The sequence below is a fragment of the Periophthalmus magnuspinnatus genome, chromosome 15 (genome assembly GCF_009829125.3).
Source record: "Periophthalmus magnuspinnatus isolate fPerMag1 chromosome 15, fPerMag1.2.pri, whole genome shotgun sequence".
NCBI lineage: Eukaryota > Metazoa > Chordata > Actinopteri > Gobiiformes > Gobiidae > Periophthalmus > Periophthalmus magnuspinnatus.
Window position 1 is genome coordinate 5,259,710 of NC_047140.1, and position 15,997 is coordinate 5,275,706.

At 39.3% G+C, this 15,997-nt stretch overlaps 1 protein-coding gene across 2 annotated transcripts in view; it reads right to left on the reverse strand.

Annotated features, from left to right (window-relative positions):
• zmiz1a (zinc finger, MIZ-type containing 1a) overlaps window positions 1–15,997 on the reverse strand; it is a 169,656-nt gene that overhangs the window by 66,850 nt on the left and 86,809 nt on the right. For both annotated transcript variants that reach the window (XM_033979147.2, XM_033979146.2), the window contains exon 4: window positions 9,299–9,343. The gene's annotated coding sequence lies outside the window, so the exon portion shown is untranslated. The remainder of the gene's footprint in view (window positions 1–9,298; window positions 9,344–15,997) is intronic.

Consider the following 15,997-nt stretch of genomic DNA (forward strand, 5'->3'; position numbering starts at 1 on the left):
TAAAACTATAAAATTGCAATGTAATTAAACAGTCTACTTTTGATTGGACATTCTTAGTTACTTCTCCATCAGGCTGTTCACACTGCAGTTGTTCTTAACATAAAAAGGTATTTTGTACTTTAGAAAAGGTATCCTTGAGAAATGAAGACCAATGACACTATTATAGGTGCTAAACTAAACATCATGTGCCCTTCTATAATACTATCACAATATCACATATTGTACTGTGAGGTTCAAATTGGCAGGACATGTCTTTAGTTCACCAAGGATTTGAGCTACAACCATATTAATATTACATATATTGTGATTTAATAATGTTTCACGTTTGTAATAAATGTCTAGTTTTAGATCATTGGGCTATTTTCTCACAGTGTAGTCTGCCGCCCTAAGTGTTATGTGAACACACTGCCAAAATGTATCAACAATCATATATTTCCTGTGTGTGAGCTCCATGGGAATGCAAATGGAAAGACAAGTGTGACAGTGGCTAATGTCAAACACTGAGCACTGTGATACAAACATTCCTATACAATTACTTTAACAAATGCAATGACTCAATAACTTAATCAATACGTACACATTAAATGGTTTAGTCTGACCAAGATATGTTAGCATTAGCAATTAGCTTAGCAGTATACAATGTCGATATTACTGCAGTGATGCTCTATCACTGTTCATTTACTGCTGTGTTATGAGCTGTCATTAATCACTGTTGTATCGTACAGGCCAACCAATATGAACTTGATAACTAACATGTTAGCTGACACACTATTCTTACCAACACAGTTATGTGATTGAACTGCTTCTCTCAAATGCATGTAAAATCTGCTAGTAGTGTCCCTTTAGGCGGTATTAAAGTGAACAGCAGCCGTCTCGAACATTGTCTTTGGCGGATTTGTGAGCAGACATATTTCAGGAGCAGAGACAAGAGCAGGAGATGAGGAGAGAGGAGCAGGCTGCACGCTGATTGACAGTGCAGTCTGACAGGCTTGTGTAAAGCTAACCTTATGGGCCTGACTCCAGCGGGGCTGTTAGCTCACACACTGCCCCCTGCCACTGGCCAATGGGTAAACTGACAAATTCCATGTCCTTCGGTTTCAGCGGCAACAGCAAACTGCTGACCCAAATGCAATTAAACAGCATCCACCGGGGTAAGCATAACGCGCTGATGTACAGGGAGCATATGAGTGCGCTTGTGATAGGCCATCCAAAGACAGTGTGATCCAATCTGCTCACTAAGCCATGAAATAGTATGGGAGTCATTAGGGAGGGCAAAAATATATCTGTGCCCTCCTCTCCCCCCGACATTCTAAAAGTACAGTTCTTCGGAGGGAAAAAAGAACCAGCTCAGCCTTGGTGCAGCGCACAGAACAAAATACTGTGCCCTGCCGCAGTCAGAGAGAGCTGATATTCAGAATATTATCCTACAACCAGAGAGAAGGACTATTTTATACTATTTTATATTTCTGTCAGAGTTCAACTCATCACATGAAACATTAAAACATAGCTCTGTCTACTGTCAGTGTCAGACATAAACAGGTGAGCTGTTGACCTGCTAAGCAAATAAGCAAAAGTACTTTGCACGATCCCCAATGTGGAAACATTACATCTTGGCATCAGGGGGATTTGAAACCCGTAGGGACTGGAGTCTTAATCCAAAAGTCCAAGCCAAATGACTATTTAATTATTTCATATCTGTAAACAAAAATGTAGAAATGCATCCCAAACATCTGTGTGCAGTGATTCTCTTCACTGTGGAGTAAAACTGAATGAATATGTTGTCTTAAAACTGTACTTTTTAAAGTAGCCTGTAAAGCAAAAATATTTCACTTTTTCTGTGGGTCTGGCATCCCATTTATTGAAAACAAAGTAGAGCTGAGTAAGCCTTATCCTCTCAATTATGATCGGTTACATCCTGTAGCATTCAATAAAAGAAATGCAAATCACACAGCCCACAGGAGGCTATTTATTGCATTGAAAACACTGAACAAATTGCAATAACCTCACATCCCTATTACACAAATACAAAACAATAAAATCAGCTCATATGACATGTTGTCCAACCTTTCACGACTCTATCCAAGGACATCTGAGCACACACCATGTTTACCAGCAAATCTCCTCTCCCTGAAAGTACATGGTGTTCAAGCACTGATGCAGACAAGTACAAACAAATCAGGCTCTTATAAACAAATCCCTTTGACAGAAGCACTTTTTTATTTCTTTTTTTTATTTTACATCCCTGAAACAACTAAATAACCTCGGCGGCGCTGAGACCTTCCCGCGCGGGTGGAGGAGAAAACCATGCACTCATTCATCTTGCGGCGCGTGTACCGGTGTGTGCGGGGGTCTCCTGGTAGCAAACAACACAAAACATCTGCTTACGGTGAATGGGAAGCAGCCTAATGGTGTACACAGGGCATTGGTTTTATTCACGCCGGGGACAATTGGCGCAGGTACTGTTTGGCACACTCAGAGGCTAATGTACTCCAGTCCACAGCGCCACACGGCTTTTCACTAAACTCGCCGCACACAGCCACAGCACAAAGGCGCGTTTTGTCATCTCAAGTATCAATAGACAAAAGTTCATCATCCAATCGGCGCAATGCGGGTGTTAAATATTGAGAGTGTGCTGGTAAACAGGTAAATACAGGGAGAGGATTGGATTTAAAGCCATGGCAATAAACACGTGGAGTCATTTCGTAGCGACAGTCATTTTGTAGCGACAGGTTTTTCTTAGGTAATGATCGCAAAGTAGTTTCTCTGAGGCTCAGAAACGTGGACCGAGGATGTTACAGTGAGACATGGAAATTAGACTTAAAACGAGGGGTGTGCTAAAATATCAAAATATTCTAAACTATATAAGTATCAGTCTCAATATCGTGAGCTGTTGTATCAGTACATCACCAAAAGCATAATTTTTTTGTATATTTCACTATATTATTTTTTGACAACGCTATAATTTTGTTGCTTGTCACTGTTTCGATTATTAAAATGAGTGTATTTCATTTTACTTACTTAAATTATGGTTTAACAAAGAAATACTGTTGTTAAATTGGTTCTTAACAAATATAAAAGTGCCATGTCATAGAATATCATGTGCAATATACTGATTATAGCATCCATCGCCATATCGTGATATTATTGTATCGTATTGTGTATGAATCGTGAGGGACCCTGTTATTCTCAGTCCTACGTAGAACAGAACAGCCAAAGATGAGCTGTGAATGATATCAAGCCTGTCTGATATCTCGGAGTCTTCTATCTACAACCCATGTCTGTCAAAATTAATCAACAGCAAAGAAACCACAGAAGAGTTCAGCTCGGGTCCTCGCTATTTCCATTTCTATTCACTTTTACGAACACAAAAACACAAATAGCATGTAGGGCTAGCCTCAGCTGTAAGTAAAGTCACTGCACTGTACCACGCTGAGCCTCGAGCCTGATATTCACTCACTTAGTTTGTGTACTGTGATTACGATTATTTTGACATCCATAAATCTTATAAGACGAAAAAAACATGCGTTGGACGTCGAGAGGCTTTAGGCTCTCCACATAACTCCTATTCCACCTTGCTAATAGTCGATTTAAATTGGCATCAAAGATAAACCAGCACTTTCCATTGTAACATGCTTTTCATTCCTCTCCCGTCCTCCGAGGCTGATTTGTTGGATGAGCCTGAAGACGAGACGGACAAATCCATGACAAGAGTGAGAGAGAAAACCTCGTGCCGTCACATATTTCATGTCGGGGGAGGCAGCGGGCGACGTGCGGCCACAGATAGGGGGGAATGGTGAGCGGTGAGCGGGAGAGAGATGGCGAGAGGTCATCCCTGGGTAATTTGTTTTGGTCCTCTCCGCGCGCAGACACACAGGGAGCAGGTAAACCAATTACAGTGTGACATGAATCACTAAAAACTACAGGCAGCCCCACAGCACGGCCCGACAGGCGAAGAGGAGGAGAGACAGCCCGCTTAAACAGCCCTCCGACCGGCTAGCGTGCGGAGGGAGACGGTCAATCAGGAGCAGCGGTCAGCGGTATTTCCCCGGATTGTGATTGGACGATCGGAAAGCCACTGATGGGAGCAAAGACGCATTCCATTTCCAGCGCGGTGAGATATTTGGGATGGGTTGGATGTGGGGCCACTGGATGTGTGAACATGCTGCAATAACATGGAATTGAATTACAAAGTGCGAGTTTGACTGGACGCATTCGCAAAGAGAAGTGGGTTTGAAACAGCTCTCATTAATGCATTATTCTGCTTTATTGTAGCTTCTTCAAAGAGAGGTATTACACTCTATGGGGTATTAACTGATAAAACATAACATATTTAGGTCACCATGTTAATTTTTATTGTATTCAAAATGCTAAATTCAATGATAAACATTAACATTTTAAATAAGTTTCAGTTTTGTTTTTTGCTCCCTGTCACTCTCGTACATTTTGCTATGAAACTATCGCACATCACATCAGGTTTGTGAAGTTGTAGTGTATTGTTTTGTATCATGCTTTTGAATATTTATGGAAAATGGTCATGTAAAAGCAGGGGTGACATAGGCTTTTGGACAGAACTGCTAACTATAAGGAGGGAGGATTCAAATAGTGCCCGGGAGAGATCACTAGATTACTCAAACATGCATTGATGGCCATCTAAAACTCAGGCATGTTTTTGAAGAGGGCACAACATTATAACATGGTCGAAAGTTACAAAAAGTTGATTGTGCATACATTTTTACATCTTTAAATCATTTGCATTTGTAGTAGTTTTTTTTTTCATGTAATAAAGTAAGATTAGTTTTTCCCCAGCACAGATATATTATGAAAGCAGCTCCTCGAGTCAAAATGTGACAGCTGCGTGCTCTTCTAGGTCTAAAGCTATTATCCAGAAAGTGTGCAGTTATCATGCTAATGGCTGTTAGCATTAGCGTGATGGCAAAACTCTGCTCCGACCTCTGAAAGTTGTGAAAAACACTTACGAAACTCAACACAGTGAATAATTAGGGTGTTAGAAACATGTTAGCAAAATGAGGAATAAGTAATAATTGGACGACTGCAAACAAGTCCTGTTCAAGATGGTAAAACTCTGATAGCAATAGCATTAGCAGCATGGATATTACCAACATGACCCTAACATATAGTCCAAACGAATTTGTATGGACTTAATAACATTCAGGAGCACTTCTTGTACTGGTCTTGTTCTTTCAACACAATCATAAACTCACTGTGTTATAATTAATGTACATGAATAAACTCGATTCTCCTATGACAATAAAGGTTGTCAACAGTAGAAAAGGACTCAATACTGTCTAGACAAGAGTATTGGTATCTGGGCACTTAACAAATGAACACACTTGCTGGAAATTGATATCACTGTTGTTAAGACAAGTTGGAAAAACATAATGATAAAAACCCTTCTGTGGTTGCACACTTCTTGCAGCTTTGCCAAATTACCTCCACTGTTCTGTCAAACAAACAGACAAACAAAATGAAACGAAAGATCCTGACAAATTCACAACAATTTACAATTAAAATTCCAAACATTTTCCAATCTTCACTTTAATATAATGCATTTTAACGTACTGCAACAAAATCCAACATTATGAGTCTTATTCATACCAGCTACAATTGAATATATCAATGGCACCAAAAATCTATTCAAACCACTGGAGATTTCATGATTTTTCCTGGATGATGACAACTTGGGGATTTCTTAAAAGATTGTTTACATAAATTTGGCAATAAGAGCTCCACTGTTAAAAGTCTAGACAAGTCAAAGAAGCAATACTTGACGTGGGAGGTGTTCATCACTTACACGCCAAAGTCTTAGCCAATTACGATAATTCCTATAATCAGCCGACAGCTGTCAAAATGATGCTGTATATCCTGCCTCAATCACATCACTGCCACTGGCTATACTAACAGAGAGAAACAAGTACTAAGTTCAAGCAGAGTTAGAAATACAAGATGCGGATGGAATTTTGGAAGAATTTGGGAACAGATTTTTCTGAGAAACACTTTTTATTTTTTAAAATCAAGATCCAGTTCATGCACAGTGCACATACTCACTGTTCAAACTGATCCTGGAATGTTACCATTTGAGGTCTGTGAACTGAACAACTGAACATGTTATTTTTACATTTAGCTCTAAAATACAGGCGTAGCAGGTTACATACTTAAAAAGGCTCTGATATCTACAAAGGGCATGATATTTCCTAGTATAGTTGTCACAATGCTAACATTTAAAGCTCAATTTTGATATGAAAACTTACTGATTATCAATTGTGATTTCAATGCCAAATTATTACTGAAAGCATTTAAGACAATGTAAATTCAACTCAAAATAGTTGTAGATTCTGTGCCACATGCTCATCCTTGTTCTGGTGTAAATCAAGAGAAAAAGTTCAGCTCCTGTTTATGTGATGTTTCTTTTTCATTGATACCTGCTCAAATGAGTCTCAAGTTTCGATACTAGTTTTAGTATTGAGTATCAGTTTATAGATTCTGTTTACGACCCTAATGCCATTGTGCATATTGTCACTATTTAAATGGCAAATATGATTCAACTAGACCGATCACGTTACAAACAATCAGATGGACTTGCTTCTAATCTTCGGGTTGATGGTGAAATGACATGAGCGACATAAAAATCCACAGACGAGCACAGGATCAGACCGGCCTTGGCACTTGGCTTGTATTGGCTATGGCCTGGGTGCATGTTGTAGACCGAGAAGCGGTAAATATTTGATGAAAGTGTTATGCGGTGTGCCAGGGGTTGGTGTGAGGAGCAGCCTAATAAAGATGGCAGCAGGCAGCTTGTCCATCAAGTGGCAGGAGAGCCGAGCCTGTCGCCCCTGCATGTGTTTACCAAAGCAAGCGCTAATGTTAGCTCAGCGCCGCCGCGGCAAATATAGCTCCTGCCTTTAGCCTGTGCTTTGGCAGACAGAGTGAGAGAGAGAGACGGAGAGGGGAAGAGAGAGGGGAAGGGGGAGAGAGAGAGATTTTCTAAGATGTTAAATCCACCATCTTTGCTGCCCCTTGAAATTAATAAGGCCCTCTGAACTGCACTCAGAGAGCCACTAACTGGTCATTTGCATTTGGTGTGGGGGAAACTTAGATGATTGCCTTAGTCTTTTAAAGTGGCACATCTTGAAAGCTGGTATCATTTTCAATAGTCGCACTAAAATTGTTGGAAAATAGCAATGTGAGAAATCAGAAATCCCAATTTTATGAAAATTATTTGCGATTAAAGATGAAATGGAGCTTATAATACAGCAATAACAGGATTTTTGAATGCAACATGTTAATAATAATATTTCACAGTATGGATTAAAACTTATCTATCTCTATGGAGAATGTGCTGAAGTATGGCTTTAACTTTCTATTTCCCTGGAAGCATGCAGCTGACGAGCCACCTCCAGAAAGTTAAACATCATACTACATCTTTAATAAAATAATTTAATGAAGAGTGTATGAAAATGTCTAAAGAACATGTATATTTTGCCATTTATCATTACAATCAACAACAGTCTCTAGGTTACACCATCCCCAGTGGATAATCCCCTTAACCGTAACTGAATGAATACATTACAGCTAAATTACAGCTAACAGATTCATACTCTAGAGATGGAAAAGACATGGACATTGGAGTGTAACCCAAGTAAACAAACATGGAAAATCCCAGAGCAGTGCTGACAGCTGTACACCTTTTTAGTTGGGCGAAGACACATAGTTCAAATCACTCTGCTACAGGCAAACATGGGTTGGTTGTTTTGGCGTGTCATGTTTTGAAAGTTAAAATAAGGTCTACACCGCAATGAAAAAGATTAACCTTGTAAGAGTTTTATAAGGACGCACTGTATGTTTGTAAGATTTATTATAGCATGTGTGTGTTTGGAGTCTGATGTTTGGTAACCATAAAAAAATGAATGATTGTTTAGTTAAAGGGGTATTATGCAACGTTCTGGTGGAGAGTTTTCCAGCAGTACAGATTAGGGCTGCATGATTTTGGAAATGTACAGAGATTGGGATTAGATTTGCAATATATAGAGTAGTATTGTCATGGTACGAAAATTTCAAACTTCAATACAAAGGAAAAGGATGGATACTTTTGTTTTGATTTATGTTTTGATCTGTTTGCATTGTGATTTAATGTCTTTCTTATTCTGTTAAGCACTTTGAATTACTTGTGTACAAATTGTGCAATACAAATAAACTTACCTTGCCTTGCCCTGCCGTACTCAATACCAGTTTTGCTTTCTTTAGGTTGCCATGTGGTTCTATACTGGTGTTAAAAAGTTCAAGATTACTCTAAAACTATTCAAGAAAGGTCAAATTTGATCATGTTTATGAGATTTTTTCAGTATCGATACTTGTTAAATTGAGCATCTATTTTGGATACTGGTTTTAGTATCGATTAGTCTCTGAATTTGTATTCTTTTGACAACCCTAGTTCAGAGTCCACATTGTAAACAACTCCACGAGCGTTCACATTTGAGAGAAGACAATGAAATCTGAACTGGTAAACTAATACAAGAATATCATGAATTTCACAACAGGTCTGTAGAGTTTTAAACTACAGGTACAACAAGTTGTTTCTATAAAAATACAGGATCGTTCTTCCCTTTGCCACTTCTTATTGTGCCAACTTGAATTGCAATTTTGATTTGATTTGTGGTATATAGAGCGCCCCTAGTGGAGATGTTATTGCATTGCTTGGAATGTTCCACAATATGGCATTAAACTTCAATCAATTGCTCTATTATCTATTTAACACTATTGATCATGCTCTTTATAATTTGCCATCAAGTATGACTACAGTCCATTAAAACAGTCTTTTTCTGAGGTCCACTTATAGAGCCTGTACACATATAGTTATGTATAGTCTCACCTGCATGTAAACACATAGACTCCAGATCAAGTAGAAAAGCCAGTTCCTCTCATGAACCTATTCAGCTGTCAATTTTCTCCTTTCCCTCCATTCATCCCTATTGTCTTCTCTCCATCCACCTCTTCCTTCTCCCTCCCCTCCCTCTCTCCCCTCTCTCCCTCTCTTTCCATTCCTCTGGCCCTACAACCAGCCCCTCGGCCGCCCGCTCTTTCTAACTCTCTCTCTCACTCGCTCAGATGGCTGTTACCATGACAACCCCGGGTTCTTTCAGCTCTCGCAAAATAATGAAGACAATGTGTTTTCCATTTAGATGAGTTTTCTGGCGCAGCGGGGAGATATGGAGTGTCCATCTTGCCTCCTCTCTCACTGCGGAGGAAATGTAATAAAAAAAGGAGGGAGGGGGGGTCTAACCTCTCTCTTCTCGTCTTCTCTGGTCGCCGTGCTCGTTCTGTCGCTCTGTAAACACACAAACATGCACAGGTTAAAGCGCTGGTAAAGTGAGCATGCTGTTTTCACATAGAAAAAGGGAGAAGAAAGAGACTGCGGGTACAAAGTTAGAGCTAGGAATCATACGCTCCCTCAGGAGTCAATATGAAACACATGACGAAATACACCGATAATATCATAATACTGTGTGTCCACACTGCAATAGGGTAGAGCTGCTTGGAAAAGACATAATGGCTTATAAGTCAAAGCATGATTATTTTAAACAATTACTTTTATACCATAATAATAATAGCTTGTAATGCACTTTACAGGCTGTCAGAGCCTGTCAAAGCGTTATACTGTGGTCATTTTTCATTCACTTCATGCTACAGCAACAGCTGCCCTGGAAGCAACTGTAAATGAAAGCGGCACTGCCAATCTGTGCCATCGGCCTCTGCGACCAACCTGCATTCACACACTCACTGCATTCATACTAGGAAATGTTGCCTCTGTAAATTAACCTGCAAGAAAGTATATACCTAATATAGTCTATATACTGTTTTAAAAGCCAATGTAGATCAGCAAATTGACTTTGCTACAGATTTTGAGCAATTGAATGATCGTAAATCCTCACTATCACTCTGAGCAACAGAGAAACAACACAGCGTAATAACTGAAATCACAATTTTAAGTTTGATTAATGGTACAGTCTTACAAGAGACAAAATGTTGCAGAATAAGTGCTGATATAAACATTTTAAAGACAAAAGAGGAGGTTTATTTGCAACAACAGATAAAACAGGTTTTGAAAAAATGTTTTAGAAAAAGATAGTATCAATGAAAATAACATGGATTTTATCACAGAGGTGTGGAATAATGTTTTTAAAGCAGCTTTTGAAAACACTGCTATACACAGTCAATAAAGATTGTTTTAATGTAACTTATTTATTATGAACTCCTAATGCACTTTGGGACTTTTAAGTAATTATACGTCAAGTGTTGCATACGTTCTTCATAAAATACAATTTAAAGTACAAAAAGTGTTGTCAAATGTACTTCACAAACAAGTGGCTTTTCTTCAAATAAGAAAAAAATATGAAATTCAAACACAATTTTGCTTTATGAAACCACCTAAATAATCAGTAAACAAAAAATATAAACAGATTTTTATATATATCGTAACAACCCTAGTCAAACTGAATGGCAGGTTGATGATGAAAAAACAAACAGGCCGTATCAATGCAGCCAATAGCTCGCGCTGGTCTAATGTGATAAACTCCAGTGCTCCCTGCTGTCAAATCCAGCCTCTGACAAAGATGAACTGTGAGCGTTTCAAGTCTTATTTGAGATTTTTGGGCGGCTTACCAAAGATTTTTCTCTCTTTCCCCTTCACACCGTGCGCCGCACTGGAATAAATGCCATGACAAGTAAAAGTGATGGAAAGAGCTTTATTTCGTTGGGCGGCTGGCAAAGATTTATTAACTTGCGGAGCGCGCGAGGGGAGCAGCGACATAACCACTTGTTAGGAGAGAAGTCGAACATTTACGCAGCTGAAAGGAGGCGTCGGGTTGCAACAGAGCACTGGCATTTTCACCCTGAGATTCGGTGTAAACAACCTAATGCTTATTTGCTGTAGCACTAAAGCTAACAACAAAAGGTGTTGCAATAGCGTGCCATTCTATACCCCTATAAGAAATCCTGTCAAGTCTGGTGTGCAGTTTCTACTATTTCTATTGTCAAAATGTCTCTACTTCTGCTTTTTCAAATACTTTATATAACAGACAGTACCCATTTAAGTACCTCCACTCTTATGCTATCTGCTATAACATGCTGCTATATATGAAAACACACATAACATTTAAGCTACAGCGCAAAAACAAAACACACCACTGCAGAGAAGTTTACCCGATTTGACAACAATAAAAATGTACTGGGCTTTCATAATTAAATGAACTTAAAAGTGCACATAGTAACTTTTATAGCAGAGGGGCTGTCACCTGCTTATCTCCATGGCGACTTAGAAGTAACTTAACTCTATGGAGATAAGCAGATGATTCCAGCAGGACACGTTACAGGACCAGGTTAGATCTGTGGAGAGGCCAGTCCGCTTGAAATGTGAATGTGTGTTTTTGAAGGTATTTTTAGCATCGTAAACTCCTGTAATTGAATAAATACAAGCCGGATACGCTTAATGGCACTGTGGAGCATCCCAGGCAAAGCAATGACATCTTTATAGAGACAAACAGGTGGTGGATCCCCCATCTGAAAAGTTGCATCATGCATCTTTAAATATAGAGTGGTTCCTCGCTATATCGTGGCCTCGCTGTTTCACAGATTTCTTTTAGCTTTTAGCATTGTGTTCTGCGTCCTGATTGGCTGTTGGACTGTAGACCGTTGTCCATCAGTCTCCTCCGTGCCGTGTCTCCTGTACAGTAGTAATAGTACAGACAAATTTACATAAACATTGGATCGCAGTGTGACTCTGAAGTGCTGTATGTTTGCAAGTTTTCTCCCCGACAAAACCCACAATGTCGATGAAACGTTCTGCACCAACAAAGACGCCTACGAAGGTTTGAACTTTAAGAGTGTTTAAACAAGAGAGAAATGTGAGAAAATGTTAATGCCTGTGTGAGAAAAGTGTATAAAGTGTGTGGTGAGGGGTTTTACAGCTGTGAAACATAGAATAACTGTAAAAAATAAAGCTGATACTTCGTGGATTTCGCCTATTCCGGGTTAATTTTAGAACATAACCCCCGCAATAAACAAGGGAACACTGTACATTCGTGAAGATAGTGATTGATAGAGGCTCTGTCCACTAATTCAGGCATCCACCCAACAGTGTTGAATCCCTTGAATTGGGAAATACATCTGCAATGTTATACAGTGCTACTTCATATAATATTTATTCATTTTATTTTATTTATGCCTTATTTGTCCCAAGCCCCAAGAGTCTCAAGACAAATCCACCAGCAAATCTTCTGTTTAGAATCAAAAAGAGAAGAAGTGACAGACACAAAAACAGCATTTGTCATTGTAAACATGACAATGCCTTAGCACAACACCCACAAACGTCCAAATAAGAGCTGTTTATGCTTAGATAAAGTCCACGGGATTTAAAGATTACTGTTTGAGTGTGTGCTCCTCGGGGTGAATGTTGTTCGACAGCTCTAAAACTTGCATGCTAGTGTTTACAGTGGAAATAGTGAGGCGGGGACATTTCGGTGGGCTGTCTTTTCCAGTGTTTATGGAGAGTGGTGAGGAACAACACTTCCTGAGAGGAGAGCCAGATTTCCAAAAGCCGGAGCTCGGAGTCCAAGCCTTGCAGACTGGAGGGAACGCGCTGTCTCCAATTTGTGTTTTCCACCAGTTCTGTGCTAGCGTAAACACCGGTGCAGTTGCTGATGTGCGGCGTGTAGCAGAATGTGTGTTTTAAGGGATTACAGCGCGGAACAAAAGGCAGGCACTAGACGCTAATCGCAGACAAATGAGCCACAACACAAGCCTGAGATGGTCCCAATGTTTAGCAGCTGTGGTGGGTTTTCCGTCAGGAGTGTGGTCGGGTTGGATCCTGTGGAGTAAGGAAGAGGACTGTGGTTTGGTTAAGTTGGTTAAGTAGAGGTAGCTGGGCTGTATTAATAAATTACGATCCCACACCAACTTTATTTTTTGTTGTTTATGGAAATTTTGTCGATGTGAAGTGGTTTTCAGGTGGCGCATCTGTGTTATTATTTGGCTGGTGATAAAAATGCTAGTACTGCAGCCCAGTTTTACGTCAGATGCCCTTCGTGACACAACGAGCTACAGTATTTTGGCTCTTACACAGGGACTAAAAGTTACAATAAGTACGATAAATGTACAAATGTGTTCAAATGTGCTCATCTTTCAGGCAGAGATGTTGCCTAGAATGTTTTACAGTACGGCATTAAACTAACTAATCTCCATGAAGACAAGTTATCAGTCAGATCTGTGGAAAGATGACCCCACTCAATGTAAGAAAGCATGTTTCAGCATTTTCCATCTTTCAGCATCAAGAACAATTGTAAAATGGTAAGTGGAAAGTAATGTTTAATGCCATACTCTGGAACGTACCAGGCAAATCAATAACATCTGCATGGACACAGGCAGGTTGCAGATTCTCAAAAGCTACACAGTGCCCCTGAACTTAACAACTGCATACTCTGTTTCACTAACAGTTTGACAACCAGAAGCATAGGCAGCGTTTTAGGTGACACTCTCTGTAAAGTGTTACTGTAAAGTGACATAAAGAGACACGAGTATCATCAAAACAAGTGTGCTGACCTTCTCCGGATCTAACCTTGTCCGCGGCCTGTCACTACCGCTGATTTTTAAAGAGAAAGAACAGGAGCCCGCAGAGTCTATCTTCCTCCTCTCCTCCACTCTTCTCCTCCCGTTGCTCTCATACTTAATTACATCCAGATCACACTATTAACGAAGTGGGTCTGATTTTAACGACACCTACGGGGAGTTAGGCAGGGCTTTCCTGAGCTAGGTAACACAATGTTTTGGATTGGATAAAGGGCTCTGACACTTCTGCTAGCTTGTCAGAAAGAAGTTAAATCCTTGTGACATTATTAGTGGGCAATAAAAACATTCAGAGAGTTTGACATTGCGATTATGGGTGACTAAATGATCATGGTTGTAACTGCAGGGGTTATTGTGAAATTGTTATTGTTCTGGAGTGAAGTTACCCAGTTCGAATCTTGTATGACCATAATAGATACTTCATACAGACACAGAATGCACCTGATTACAGTCTTTGGAAGATAAATACATAAAGGGATAGCCAGAATATATATTTTTTTAAGTTGTGGTTAAAAATCCATTTATTTTTCTGGATAAGGGTATGCCACCTGTTTGTCATTATGGAGATGTTCTTGCTTTGGTTGCAATGTTCCACAATAAGGTATTAAATTAATCTTTCATTTATTCAATTACAAGTGTTTTTACTGCACAAAAATTGCCTTTAAAATATGCACTCTTACTGTGTGTGGGGGTGCGTCTTTACAAATGTGACGCAAATCTCTAATGTAGTCTAACGATTTCACCTGCTTTTTTACAAGAAAATAGAGAACTTTAATGCCCTACTGTGGGACATTCTTAGCAAAGACACCTCTATGGAGACAGAGCAGATAGCTGGCCTTCCACGAGAATAGTTACATCCTTTAAGTAGTGTAAAACGTAACATTGTTCTAATAGATGGATATGAGTGTGGCATAGTAAAGCTATTATCAAGGGATATGTTACATTGTGAATTAACTGCGATTTTTGGAGTACCATGTTGCTTTGATTTAGAGGTGTTACAGGTGTGATCACAGCAGCAGTGACAGCCCATCTCATTTTAAAAGCTTTGTCTAAATGAGTGCCACAAATGATGATGGCGGCGCGCTTTTGTTCAGGATTTGATTGTGTTTCTATTGCAAGGAGGATGAATTAAGCTATGGTGGGCAATCATGGAGAACCTTTTCAACATTCTGCATGTGGGTCATGAACTAATTTAATTTTGAGCTACTCTTTGACCCTGGACAAAAATCTGCCGCAGATTCTTCCGTGCTTTCTTGCTACTACGATAACTGGTTGTGAAAAGCAGTATCTAGCAAATATTCACCAGATCGTGTTCCATGGATCTCGATGAGGAGTATCTAGCTGGAGGTTGTCAAAATACTAAAACTTCAAACTCAAAGAAATATGCTCTGTGCTGGGTTTTTTAAAGAAATGGACTGTGATTTTCAAAAATATTTGTACTATCTTTATGTTACAGTGTGATCTTACCATAAATCTGTTGAAGCTCAAGATCATCACTTAGTATCTGCTTTTCAACACTTCTGAAGACTGTAGCTGCAGGAATAACCTACTGCGCTTGTTGTAGCTTTGAGGGGGGAATAAAAGCACCCGAAGGAAACCCATGAGACACGAGGAGAACATGCAAACCGCTGTACTGTAAACCACTTTAAAACTGAATCTGAGGTTCTTGCTATGAAGGTCGGGTGCTAACAACTTTGACACCGCACAGCTGTTTCCGTTACTCATCAAATGTGTTAAACCACTTCAGAATTGTTAGAAACTATAAAAAAGCTTACAAAAAACATCATCTACCTGATTTAACATTGTGTTTGCAGCTAATTATCCATTTTTACTTAAAAGTTATGTTTGCAAAGATCAAACACAATATTTTGTCTTCTTGCTATTATAAGATTTCTTCGCTTAATAATTTCAGTTATAAAAATGACATGCTTTAATTTACTAGTGAAACTCAAACTAAACACAAATCAAGGTTTTGGACTTCATCAGGAAAATTATGAATAAAATCAGCTTTATTTAACTCTCTTCTTGTATGATGGAGAACACATAAATTGAGTATGATGCAATATTCATTTAAATTTACTACAAACTGACCCACAGCCATTTTTTTTACCACAATTCTTTTTGAGGGCAGTGTATCACATGTAGTGCAGTTGTCTCTTCATTTTAAAGTGTTAATAAAGCTTTGTGCGTGTGTTCTAGGCAGCAATTCAGCCAGAACACAATATTGGCCTGTGCTAGAGACTTAAGTCCGAGAGCCAATACGCTAAAAAGTCCAAACATTGCCCCAATATATTGATATATCGGCCTATCTCTAATCGATACTTCTGCAATATACCGTGCAGCCCTTAAAACTACCTTGCCT